General features: G+C 42.2%; 1 protein-coding gene across 3 annotated transcripts in view; it reads right to left on the bottom strand.

The window, feature by feature from the left end:
* The window catches only part of LOC132406177 (neurturin-like), a 118,744-nt gene that overhangs the window by 72,995 nt on the left and 32,902 nt on the right, over positions 1 to 12,847 (bottom strand). The gene's annotated exons all lie outside the window — the stretch shown is intronic.

Here is a 12,847-nt window from a genome sequence, read left to right as displayed (position 1 = left end):
GCAAAGTAGTTCAGTGACCGAATTAGCAGCCAGAGTTCAGACCGTTGCTCAGCAATATGAGTTTGAGTCCCACCGTGGCCCATCTTGGGAGTATAAGTTCAAGTAATTAAATTTAAAAAATATGGAACTCAGAAAATAAAGCTAGTCACAATAATGGCTGCCAAGTAATAAACAGGTTTTTGTAGTTCTTCTATTTCACTAATGTCCTTCAAAAAAGAAAATCCACCCTCTTTATCCAGAATACACGTGTAGTGGGTACACTTCCAAACCTGCTCATTAAATATCAAATTAGCCAATCATGTGGCAGCAACTCATTGCAAAAAGCATGCGGACACGGTCAAGAGGTTCAGTTGCTGTTCGGACCAAACATCAGAATGGGGAATGAATGTAATCTAAGTGGCTTTGACCGTGGAATGATTGTTAGTATCAGACGAGGTGGGTTGAGATTTTCAGAAGCTGCTGATCTCCTGGGATTTTCACACACAACAGTCTCTAGAGTTTACAAAGAATGGCGCAAAACAAAGCAAAAGATATTCAGTGAGCGGCAGTTCTGTGGGCAAAAATGCCTTATTAATGAGAGAGGGGAGAGGAGAATGGCCAGACTAGATCAAGCTGACAAAAGGCGACAGTAACACAAGTAACCACGTATTTTAACAGTGTTGTGCAGAAGAGCATCTCTGAACACACAACACATCAAGCCTTGAAGTGGATGGGCAGAACACCATGAAAATACACCCAGTGGCCACTTTTTTAAGTACAGGAAATACCTGATAGATGCACTTGAGGGGAGACTACTGTTTCTGGCATTTCCAGATTCAGCTACGTTCCCTTTTGCAGTAATGCAAGGCTTTAAACATGGCTGCTGTACTCAGATTGGGATACAGAGAAACAATTTTAACCTTACTGACCCTAAATAAGTTCCACAAGCATGACATTTGAAAAGTTGTGAATAATTAAGTAGAGATCTTCCCTGCCTGGACACTGAAAACCATTGTTCAATGACAGGCTGACTTATCTTGCCATGACAGAAAGGTCTTTGATGGTATTAACAAGAGAGAAAATGGCTGAGATTAGTGTCAGGTTTACCCTGGAACAGATGGGTACCACGGGAATTTTCCTGTGGTTCAATGGAAAGTAGATTTTGCAGGAATGAGGAGTGGAGCAAGGGGTATAAACGCGATTAGACTTCTAGAAAAGATCAGCACAGAGGAATGTATGATTATCAATATCAAGCAACTACATGTCATTTGGAAAGAAGTGTGGTACTGCTCTGAGGGGACTAGTTCGAAGGAAAGGTCAGTCACTCAGTATGACTCTCTATACCTATGATGTCAGCGAATTCTCTGAAATAACTTCCTATACAAGGTGTCACAGTAAGTGCTGCCCTTCCCCAGGTAAGGGATGCCATAACAAAAATCTCCACCATATGGACTTCAGTTGAGTGGCGGTGAAGACTCTGGCTGCCCGCTTTCTGTAGAATCCTCAGATCAGTTCAATTCGGTGATAGGAAAGAGGGGAAAATCGAAAACACGAGAGATGCTGCAGACACTGGAAATCTAGAGCAAAACACAGAAAATGCCGGAGGAACTCAGCAGGTCGGGCAGCACCTATTGGGGGGGGGGGGGTGGGGGAGGAAATAGAGGCCCAAAATGTTGACCTATGGATGCTGAGTTTATACCCTTCCACAGATGCTGCCTGACTTGCTGAGTTCCTGCAGCATTTTATGTGTGTTGCTATGGGAACGAGGAAACAGCCTCAAAAAAGGAAGTGTTTATTCTTCTTTGATGTTTCTCTAGGAGTGCCGATGCTATTCTGGAAGCATTCTTTTTTGATTTCTGGAGATTCTAATGTGGTTCCATGGGGCATGGGGGGGGGGGGTAACAAGTTATTTTTGATGATAGTTTAAGACATCTCACCAAGTGCAGGAAATCTGTCATCTCCTTCATTGAACCATCCAACAATGAGAGCAATTGGTGAGGCAGGGTGAGAATAAATGGAGAGGGTGGGGGGAGGTGGGCCGGGGAGCATGGCAACAGGAAACAATTAATCCAGCTGAGAATTCCTTGCTGCTCCAACTCCCATGAGAATTAAAACATGAAAAAGAGCAAATCATTTCCCCAAGTATCAACCAAAAGTCAATTAAGTAACTATTTGTATCTGAAAGTAATGAAGGAATGCAGCTTAATGCTTTGATCCCTAGACACCTCCCATAGTAGGAGTCGTATGCGTTTGGCTGCACATCGCAGGATTGTAGTGGGCAGTTTCTGGGTGTAAGTGCACATCCCACCTTCAAATTATTCCTGCCTTGGTTCCCAATCACAACATCATCTGCTGCAGGAAAAAGCCAAGTGTCACCTTCTCACGATTGGTCACTTGTCCTCTGGATATTTTGCCAGCATTCAGAAGCCAAATGAAAGCAATGCAAAGAAGTATATATATCATCTTATTATTTCCAAGCCCTTGACTATTTATTCTTTCAAACCATTCATTGTAAATTGTGTCATCTTTTAATCATTGTCCTATGCTTCACAGTTGTTAATATTAGAGTGTATTTGGTACATACTTTCTAAAATCTATAATCAATCTAAATGTTCACATCTATCTTCTTACTTCAGCACCATCTGCAAGAATAACACTCATAGCTGCTTTGCTATTCAATAAAGATAAGAAATAAGAAAGGATGAAGAACCTTCAATGTCTTTGGGCCCTTCACTCGCATCAAATATTTTGCTTTTGATCGAGTGTTAACAGCTTGAACAAGCTAGTGGAAGGAAAATTAATAATAAACATATAACTGGATGCAAAGAACAAAAAACAGCAAGAATATAATCCTGTTTGGTAAATTAATTTGGCACCTCCAACTTCCACTGACCTTGCTCCATCCAGGACTAGCAAGACACAAACATAAAAGTCCTCAGAAATTGCTAACTTTAGCTTCTAACTAAAAGTAGTTAAGTGTAGTAATCCAGTCTTTCAACAACCCCTGTTCGGTAGAGATATGTTTAGCTGGTGACTCATGCTCAAATATTTTCTATCATTATGAGTTAACATTCTTTTAATCCAAGGGTTATCACCAGTATTAATGTAATGCCAAACTGTGTAATCGGTGCCAGGAATAATCATGCGCAGCTGCACCTTTACATCTTTAACCTTATTTTAATTTCTAAGCTTACTCCAGCTGCTTGTAAAAGCTTAACTGAAACAGCATCACCTAACAGACTGTCCCAACATGCTCTAGTCTGATCATTTTTAAGGTTTGTTAATTGCCCTGTTCTCTAATTTCAACTTCAGTTAAACTCAACAAATTGCAGAAATCTTCATCATCTAAGCTCTTTGTCTGCTTACAATATTCCAAGTTTATTTTGCTAAAATAAAATTCTATCAATGCAAAGAGAGCAATGAGGACCCTCTACTCACTCTCTCTCTCTTTTCCTACCTCTTTCTCTCCCAATTTTGCTCTCTCTGTCTTTGTCACTCTCTCTATCTCTCTCTATCTCTCTTTGTCTCTCTCTTTCCCTCTCTCCCTCTCTCTCTCTACCTCTGTCTCTCCCTCTCTCCCCACAGAGCACCCAAATTCCTGTTATAATCACAGTTGTTCTGTGTGTGTGTGTGTGTGTGTGTGTGTGTGTGTGTGTGTATGCCTCCGTTAGTCTCGATAGACCATGGATTTGCGCCTTGGAAAGTTTCCAGGGCGCAGGCCTGGCCAGGGTTGTATGGGAGACCAGCAGTTGCCCAAGCTGCAAGTCTCCCCTCTCCATGCCACCAATGTTGTCCAAGGGAAGGGCATTAGGACTCATACAGCTTGGCACCGGTGTCATCGCAGAGCAAATGTGTGGTTAAATGCCTTGCTCAGCTGAGGCTCGAACTAGCGACCTTCAGATCACTAGACGAACGCCTTAACTACTTGGCCACGCGCCAACACAGTTGCTCTATTCAGTAGGTAAAACATGGAAAATGGCACAGACATTCAGAGAATATTCTCTTCACTGAAATTTGTCTCCTTAGAATAACCATTTGGGCTTCCAAGGTCTCCGGAGCAATATTCCTGGCACGTTTGTGGCAATGGATACCGACATGTTTGGTCTAACCTCCACAGAAATGCCATGAAGGAGGAAAACTGTCCCCAGAAAACATGTTATAAATACTGTCAGTATCAGGGAAGGTTAACAATGGTCAATAAATGTCAACCTTGCAGGTGACACCCATATAAAAATTAATTTAGAGAACTACCCACGATCCAGTGATTCCATTTTTGTCATGTTCTGCTTCCTGTTTTTAACCAGCTGCTAAGTTTGTTATTTATTTCATATATTCCTTAAAAGGATTTCATTGAACATCAAAAGTCATCTCCATTCAATATCCCTTCTCGACAAACTGAGTTCAGCCTGTTCTACTGACAAATCTTACAAACCCAGCGACTCCCACCGTTACCTTGACCACACCTCCTGCCACCTCATGACTTGCAAAGATGCTGTTCTCTTCCCTCATCTGCTCTGTCTCTGCCGCCTCTGTACAAGCTGACAGGTGATGATCGGGCTTTCTATTCCAGTTCTTCAAAGATGTCCTCTTTTCTCAAAAGACAGTGTTTCCCCTCCACTGCTATCAATGCAGCCATCACTTTCATTTCCTCCATTTCCCATACATCTGCCCTCACCCCATTCCCCGCCTCCTCCGATGTAATGGAGATAGGGTTCCCCTTGTCCTCACCTTCTCCCCATGAGCTTCCACATCCAACATATCATTATTTGCAACTTCCATCATCTCCAGTGGGATCTTTTCCTGCCCTCCCTGCTCCACCTTCTGCAGGGAGCACTCTCTCAGCAACTCCCTTATCTGCTCATCCCTCCCCACAGATACCCCTCCAGGTACTTATCTCTGCAACACAAGCAAGGTGCTGGAAGAAAGCAGATCAGGCAGCATCAATAGAGGGGAATAAACGGTTGACATTTTGGGCAGAGACCCTTCATCAGGACTGGAGAGGAAGGGCACAGAATCCAGAATATGAGGGTGGAGGGAGGGGAGGGAGGAGAAGAAATACAAGCTGGCAGGTGATAGGTGAGACCAGATGAGGGGAAAGGTGGGTGAGATGAAATAAGAAGCTGGGAGGTGATAGGTGGAAGAGGTAAAGGGCTGAAGAAGAAGGAATTTGATAGGATAGGACAATGGACCATGGAAGCAAGGGAAGAAGCAACAGAGGGAGGTGATAGGTGGGTGAAAAGAAGGGAAACAGTGAGAGGGGAAATGGGGGAAAGAGGAGAAATTACCGGAAGTTCATGTCATCAGGTTGGAGGCCACAGAGCCTGAATATGAGATGGTTCTCCTCCAACCTGAGTGTAGCCTCATTGCAGCAATAAGGGAGGCCAGAAGTTTGAGAAATCAGTGATGTCAGTTTGGAAACCACCAAGATGGAAGATGAAGCATTGGTCCTCTAATCTGCATCTTAATTCAAATTGGCAGTAGAGGAGGCCAAGTCAAAGGAGGTGATGATTCAGCACCTAGGAGGGAAACTGAAAATCTGGCTGAATGCAGCCACAACAACAACCTCTCACTCAACGTCTGCAAGACCCAGAAGCTTATATTAACTTCAGGAGGAGGAACCTGGAAGTCCATGAGCCAGTCCTCATCAGGGGATCAGAGGTGGAGAGGGTCAGCAACTTTAAATTCCTCAGTGTGTTCATTTCAGAGGACCTGTCCTGGGCTCATCAATTACAAAGAAAGCATGGCACTGCCTCTACTTCATTCGAAGTTTGTGAAGATTCAGCATGACATCTAAGACTTTGACAAACTTCTATAGATGTGTCGTGGAGAGTACGTTGACTGGCTGTATCAAAGTCTGGTGTGGAAACGCCAATGCCCTTGAATGGAAGATCCTACATAAAGTAGTGTATAAGGCCCAGTCCATCATGAGTAAAGCCAGTCCCACCTTTGAGCATTATACAGAGCGTTAGCACAAGAAAACAGTATCCACCATCAGGGACCCCCACGTCATGCTCTCTTCTCACTACTGCCATCAGGAAGAAGCTACACCACCAGGTTCAGGAGCAGTTATTACCCCTCAACCATCAGACCAAAATGGAGGAAGAAATGTGATCTTAGTGACTTTGGTGGTGGAATGATTGTTGGTGCCAAAAGGGTGGTTTGAGTATCTCAGAAACAGCTGATCCACTGGGTTTTCTCATGCACAACAGTCTCTAGAGTTTACAGAGAATGGTGTGAATAACAAGAAACATCTAGTGAGTGGTTGCTCTGTGGGCAAAGGTGCCTCGTTAATGAGAGAGGTCAGAGGAGAAGGGCCAGACTGGTTCAAGCTGGGAGGAAAGCGACAGTAACTTGAATAACCACACATTACAACAGTGGTGTGCAGCAGAGCATCTCTGAGGCCACAGGACATCAAATCTTGAAGTGGCTGGGCTACAGCAGCAAAAGTTCATGAACATTCACTCAGTGGCCACTTTATTGGGTACAGGAGGTAGCTAGTAAAGTGGCCAGTGAGTACAGATGATTTAATAAGATAGTGTTATAAATGGTCAGTTTATACTAGTATTACCTAGTAATACTAGTATTACTAGTATTATTCATACTTGTCTCAAAATCAGGTCCTGGTTTTAGAATCAGAGCAAAAATCTAAATTGACACTGTCATTTAATGCTGAAGGATGATAGTTCTGTCATTTGGTTAAGACTTCAAAGTCGAAAATCTGGTCTAATGAACATGACAGAGGCCATTAAGCTATTTTAAGTAATCAAATGCTTTCACTTTTTCCTATCCAAAAATCAGTAAAAGTAGTTTCACTGTTAAATCGCCTCACTACATCAAGTGGGATCAACATGTAAATTGGTTTAAACAAAATAATGCTTAATTTCACCTTCTGTATAATACTTTAATGTGTTCCTAAGGGATATGATAGGATATTCTATAAAATTATTTCTAGTCTGCTCTGGCTTGCCAATATCACTCCACATCCGCCTTGTGTAATACGGTGAGTGTGATTCAGAAGGAATGAAATGAAAGTCTTTCACACTGAGCAGGCATATATTATACACCAGAGAAGTGGTTCTGATGTCTGTTTATTCACATTCCTCTATCCCTCAGGGTGCCATTGTCCACTGGATAAACTTCTACAAAAATGTAGGCACGAACAAAACCACTGATGTGTGGTCATGAACTTCACTGTTCACATACAAGAACCTTAACAAAAAATTAGCCTTAGACCACAAGTCACTCATTAAGGACAGCTAAAGACAAGGTTGAGGAACTCTGATTGAATGCCATGTGGGCAGCTCAAAGCGAATTTCCAACTCCCAGTAGAGTTTGTTACTTGGAGAAAGAATCTGATGACACTTGAAAACAAAATAATGGAACATGACTTCAAAACCAACATTTGAATAAAACACTTGCAAGACTGTAAATACACAAACAAAGAAGGATTTGAAGGAATATCAAGAAAATATGGTTGCTAAAAATTGAAATTAAGAACTGAAAATGCAAGAGAAATTGGGAGACATGAAACATTAACTCTTGTTTTTTCTCCCTTCAGGTGCTGCCTGGCCCGCTGAGTATTTCAGCATTTTCTGCTTTTGTTATGGAATAGAAGGAAAGCTTCACCAAATGGAATAAATGTTGAGGCTTATGTGGACCCTGACTGTGATATCCATCTATTAGGAACTTACAAGTGCTTCAGTGGAACAAATCACATAATTTAGGAGATTAAAGTTTGCACAACTTCCCACTTTGTTTTGCTGCACACCGTTTCCTGAGACAGCTGGAAGACCACATCACTCCTTGATGAATGATGGGTATCGTAGTTGTCAAAACAACAACTTAACATGGTAAGGAAGCTAGATGGTCAGACAGACCGATTGAGAGTTTCAGCCACACTTGAGCTCCAGACGAAGCACAGGCAGAGCAAAATGGCGTCTTGGAAGAGTTTCCCTTTTGGGGCTCAAGAATGTGGAAATCTACATTCAGTGGCCACTTTATTAGGTACATCTGATACCTAATAAAGCGGCCACTGAGTGTATGTTCATGGTCTTCTGCTGCTGTAGACCATCTATTTCAAGGTTAAACGTGTTGTGCACTCAGAGATGCCCGCTCGCACACCACTGTTGTAACGCGAGGTTATTTGGGTCACAGTCAGCTTGAACCAGTCTGCCCATTCTCTCCTGACCTCTCTCATTAACAAGATGTTTTCGCCCACAGAACTGCCGTTCACTGCTTTTGCTTTTTGCAAAACCGCCATTTTTGTAAACATTTTTGCACCATTCTCTGTAAACTCCAGAGACTGGTCTGTGTGAAAATCCCCGGAAACAGCAGTTTCTGAGATACCCAAGCCATTCCCATTTGGCGTCAACAATCATTCTACAGCTAAAGTCACACAGGTCACATTCCTTCCCAATTGTGATGTTTGGTCTGAACAACAACTGAACTTCTTGACCAGGCACTCCACGGACCCCTTGGTTAACGGTAGGGCTCCATGGCAGAAAATAGGTTGGGAACTCCTGCTCTTGGCATGTTTTTATGCGTAGAGTTGCTGCCACATAGTTGGTGATTAGATAGAGTATTTGCATTAACGAGCAGGTATACCTAATAAAGTGGCTAGTGAGTGTATATTTATTTTGAGGAACTTAGAGAAATATTGCAGCTGTTCCTAGCCCCACAATAAGAAGTGCTAAACTTATCTCCTAGGTCTCCAATGGATATCTACCAGCTTTTACAGATTGGAGTTATCTGTGCAGGTTGTGTTCCGAGATATAGTAACTTTAAACTACAGTAAGTTGGTGCTTAATTTTAACTCTTTAACTCTTTCTTTGCCTAGTTCCATTGGGAAGATGGAATTAAAATCCAACTCCCAGCCACTTCATCTTTTCAGCTGGCTATACACTGGATGCAGTCAGCTCAGAACTCAGGCTGTGCAGAGGCTTTGGGCTGTGTGTATAATGGTGCTAAAGGAATTTATACATAAGAGGTCATGTAACAGTCATGTTTAATTCTGTCAGTAAAAAGTTATGATTTTTATTTTCAGTATTGAATATTGGTATCTGAGATAACAGAAGCACTTGCCAAAATTATTTTCAGAAAAAGCAAAATATCGTAAATTTTGGAACTGAAAATGCTGGACATACTCAGCAGATTAGAGAGTATCTATGGTGAGAGAATTAGAGTGGATTGTTCAGTCAAATATTGACTGCCCAGTGAAAGCATTTAGCATTTTTAGTTTTATTTCAAAAAATAATTTGCTTGTAGTTCCTTTATTAACACACTTTAACTACTGCATTTTTACAGGACATATATACAGCTAGGGTGCCCAAGACTTTTAAACAGTAGTAGTCGTTTTATATATTGCACTTTACTACTGCTGCAAAAAAAAAAATTCATGACATCTGTGGGTGATGATAAACCTGATTCTGATATGGGTCTCTACTGTGGACTGAGAGTGGGAAGAGTCAGGGAGAGGGGAATCATGTTTGGGAATAGGGGAAGAGAGAGCGGAGGGAGTGGGAAGCACCAGAGAGACATTCTGTAATGATCAATACACCAGTTATTTGGAATCAAATGACTTTGCCTGGTGTCTCAGGACTGGGTATGTCTGCACCCGTGCCAACCCTCCCCACCCCTGGTGCTCCTTCTTTGCCACCTGCCTCTCCCCCCTCCCACGGCACTCCACCCTTACCAGTCCCAACATCCTTTGCTCCCGCCAAATTTTCAACTCACTCTCCATTCCACTTTGATAGATACAGTACAGTGCAAAAGATGTCGCACTGTATGTGTTATACATTACTAATGAAATTAGTGCTAAATTTCCAGCTGCTCTGCTAGCAATGAATATTTTTGCCAAGTTCTGTATTAGGAAAACAAAGTATCAATTAATCAGAAACTTTGATGAGAGCTGTGGTGATGGAGTGATCTTGCTTTTGATGTTCTTCATAGTTACAGCCACATTCAGATCATTTCATAAAATATCCATTTAGTTATTAATTTATTAGAATCTTTCCTTATTATTTTTGCACTGGGAACGTTTTCAACCCATAATTTGTTCTGATCATGAATTGGAAAGTGGTTCACTTGGCCTTATTTAATTTACTGCTGTAATCTCTTTCTTGCAACACCTGTTTCATATCAGCTTAACACCATTAAATCACTTAGCAGTGAACTCATAGCATTTACTGCTGAACGTACGAAATTATGGAGTTTGTTCCCAAGCAAACTCTGTGGATGAACCAATAAAATTTCAGAAATATGGACTACTAAATACTGATTTATGAAAATCAAATATTCATTGATTCCTTTGACCTGTGAATCCTGTACATACTTAACCCCTCTAGATAACTGTAGAATTTAATAGCTTTTAAACACAAAAACTTCAATTCCATTCCTTTGTGGCCTTAACTTGCCAGTGTTTTAGCTCAACGTTTGAATCATTTACCATAATGGTGGAGGGGAAGTCGGGGGATGGGGGAGGTGGGATTAGGGTTCCATATTTCCATAGGAAACGGTCCATATTGTGATTCTTTTTTGTGATGCAAAGCCAAATCAGCTGTGCATGTGCCAAGAAATGCAAGTAGAAAAGGAAAAAAAATTGTGTTTTTGAATTTACTTTTTTCCCCATAAATCCTGTGAGAACAAATTTTATTCCACATCCCAGTTTTCTGGGTTGTGTTTTGTGAGTTCTCTACCCAAACAGCCATAATGCAGGAATTGCCACCTGTAAGCACTCACTAGATTACTAGCACCCCCAATGAATTCCCCTCTCGTTGTTTGGCTCCGCAACACTCAACCACAGAGAACCACTTGATCTACCAGCCAAGGACAAAATTGTATTCATTGCTTTTCAAACAATATTAAACTAGCATCTGCACCTTCAGGCATCATTTCCTACTTTCAAGAACTGCTTCTGTGGTTCATCCCGTGTCTTCTAAAGAGTTACAATTACCTTCACTGTCTGCTCACCTGCAAGACAGAAATGCTTGTAACATCATTTACTACTGGTTGGCAAGTCTAGACATTCATTCCTTTTATAAACTGTTCTATCAGACCAGTGACTATGAATGCTAAAATGCGCTGGCAAATTCTGATGCTGACAGCAGAAGTGACGAAGGCTGAAAACTGATTCAAGCAGATGGAAGCGATTCACTACGTTCAGTTTCTTTTAGTCAAACTTGATAAAATATAGTTTTCTTTTATTGAAACACAATCCACAAAACATGGGAAATAGTATTCAGAAAAAGCAGTTGTGTACTAAGCTATGGTAATTCCCAGTGGACTGTAAAAGAAGTGCATTAACACACTCAAAACGTTTGGTTAGAAGTAAATCATTCAGTGCAGTAACATCAAACGTGCACAGAGGTGGCCAAAGGAAACCAAAGTACACCTAAAGGTATTTCTAGTTATCTGTAGAGGGATTAATTTCACTCCAGAGGTTCATTAAGCTCTCTACGGTGAAAGTAACTGTGTGTAAGTACTTTAAGCATTACACCCAGAGTGCCCGGTAAAAATTTCAGGCTGTGAGACAGATTTTCTCACAGCGTTTCTGACCCAAGGTGTCCCCAAGCGGCAATTATAATGGTAACCGTGTCTTCATCCAAATTCCATTGGAATCTTCATTTTATGCACGTGGCAGGCCAGTGGCCTAAGTTACTCAGCTGGAGTCGGAAAATTACACCGTATGACCTGATATAAACTATCAGTACACCATCTAAATGGTCTCAAAATGGTTGTTGTGACGCGTCCAGTGCGGTAGTGCTTGTCGCTCTCACTTTCAGCTTCCAGTGCTGGCTAGCATTCTTGCAAAAAGGAGAGCTGAATGTGTAAGTCTCTCCCAGCCAGTGGTTAGCCTCTCCAACAGCAGCCCCGTGTAGCGCCTCATCGCTGGCAACAGACGGAAGCTGAACTCCTCTCAGAGTCAGGCTGAACTACAGAGGATGGGGAGGAGGTCTGGCCCCTGCACACTTAGCAGGCAGGCCCACCGGCGTGTGGACAGGCCCTGGTGCTCATGAACCAGGTCCTCAGCTATGGGTAACTAGCCACACCGCCTTGTGGGCAGCTTCAGGAGAGACGAAGGCTATGGGAGTAAACCCAGACAGCAAATCCGGAGCCCCTGGGGTGGCTGGACATCATTGAACATCCTTCCAGCAGCTCCTGCAGCCAAGCTGGTACCAAACATGGCTTCATAAGCTTTCCTTTGGACTACACTGTTGAGGCTGTCTGGACACACCCCTCTGCTGACTGCTCCTGTGGCTCCTCCCACAGACCCCTGGATAAAGGTAATTGTGTCATTGCTCCTCCCACAGTCATCCAGCATGGACGAGCTCTGTTTTACTGCTAATAAAAGCCTTTCAGTATTTACTCTACTTCCAGTCTTTTGGAGTTATTGATAGTGCATCAGGCTGAAAGGAGGATCTTGATGTCTGGGCATCGCAGGATCTCCATACCTTCTGCCCAGGCTTGTGATGATGATCAGCAGCCATTGTCCTTCAAGACAGATGGATGCCAGCCAACACCATCTATTGTTCAGGTTTAAATATTAATGAGATAAATCCTCATTCTTGATATTTAAGTATATTTTATCTTTACATTGAATGAAATTGCTAATAGATATGTAAACAGTGCACAGAAATACAGAAATTCATTCACAAATAGAAATAGCGCACATTTGCCTAATGAGGTAAAAACACTGTGTGTTTTTGCTAAGTTTACTTCACTGCTTCTTGAATTAAAAAGCCAGGGCTGAATGTATCTTGTCCCTCCATGGGGCCTCTTCAACCCCATCACAGACTCCAGAGCAACACTATCTTAATGGTGGTCAATAACCTATCATTTCAGCCAGTGAATGCTTTGTCACATGTGATTA

The sequence above is a fragment of the Hypanus sabinus genome, chromosome 16, assembly GCF_030144855.1.
Source record: "Hypanus sabinus isolate sHypSab1 chromosome 16, sHypSab1.hap1, whole genome shotgun sequence".
NCBI lineage: Eukaryota > Metazoa > Chordata > Chondrichthyes > Myliobatiformes > Dasyatidae > Hypanus > Hypanus sabinus.
The sequence above is the reverse complement of the archived record's forward strand: the minus strand, read 5'-3'. Positions and strand labels throughout refer to the sequence as shown.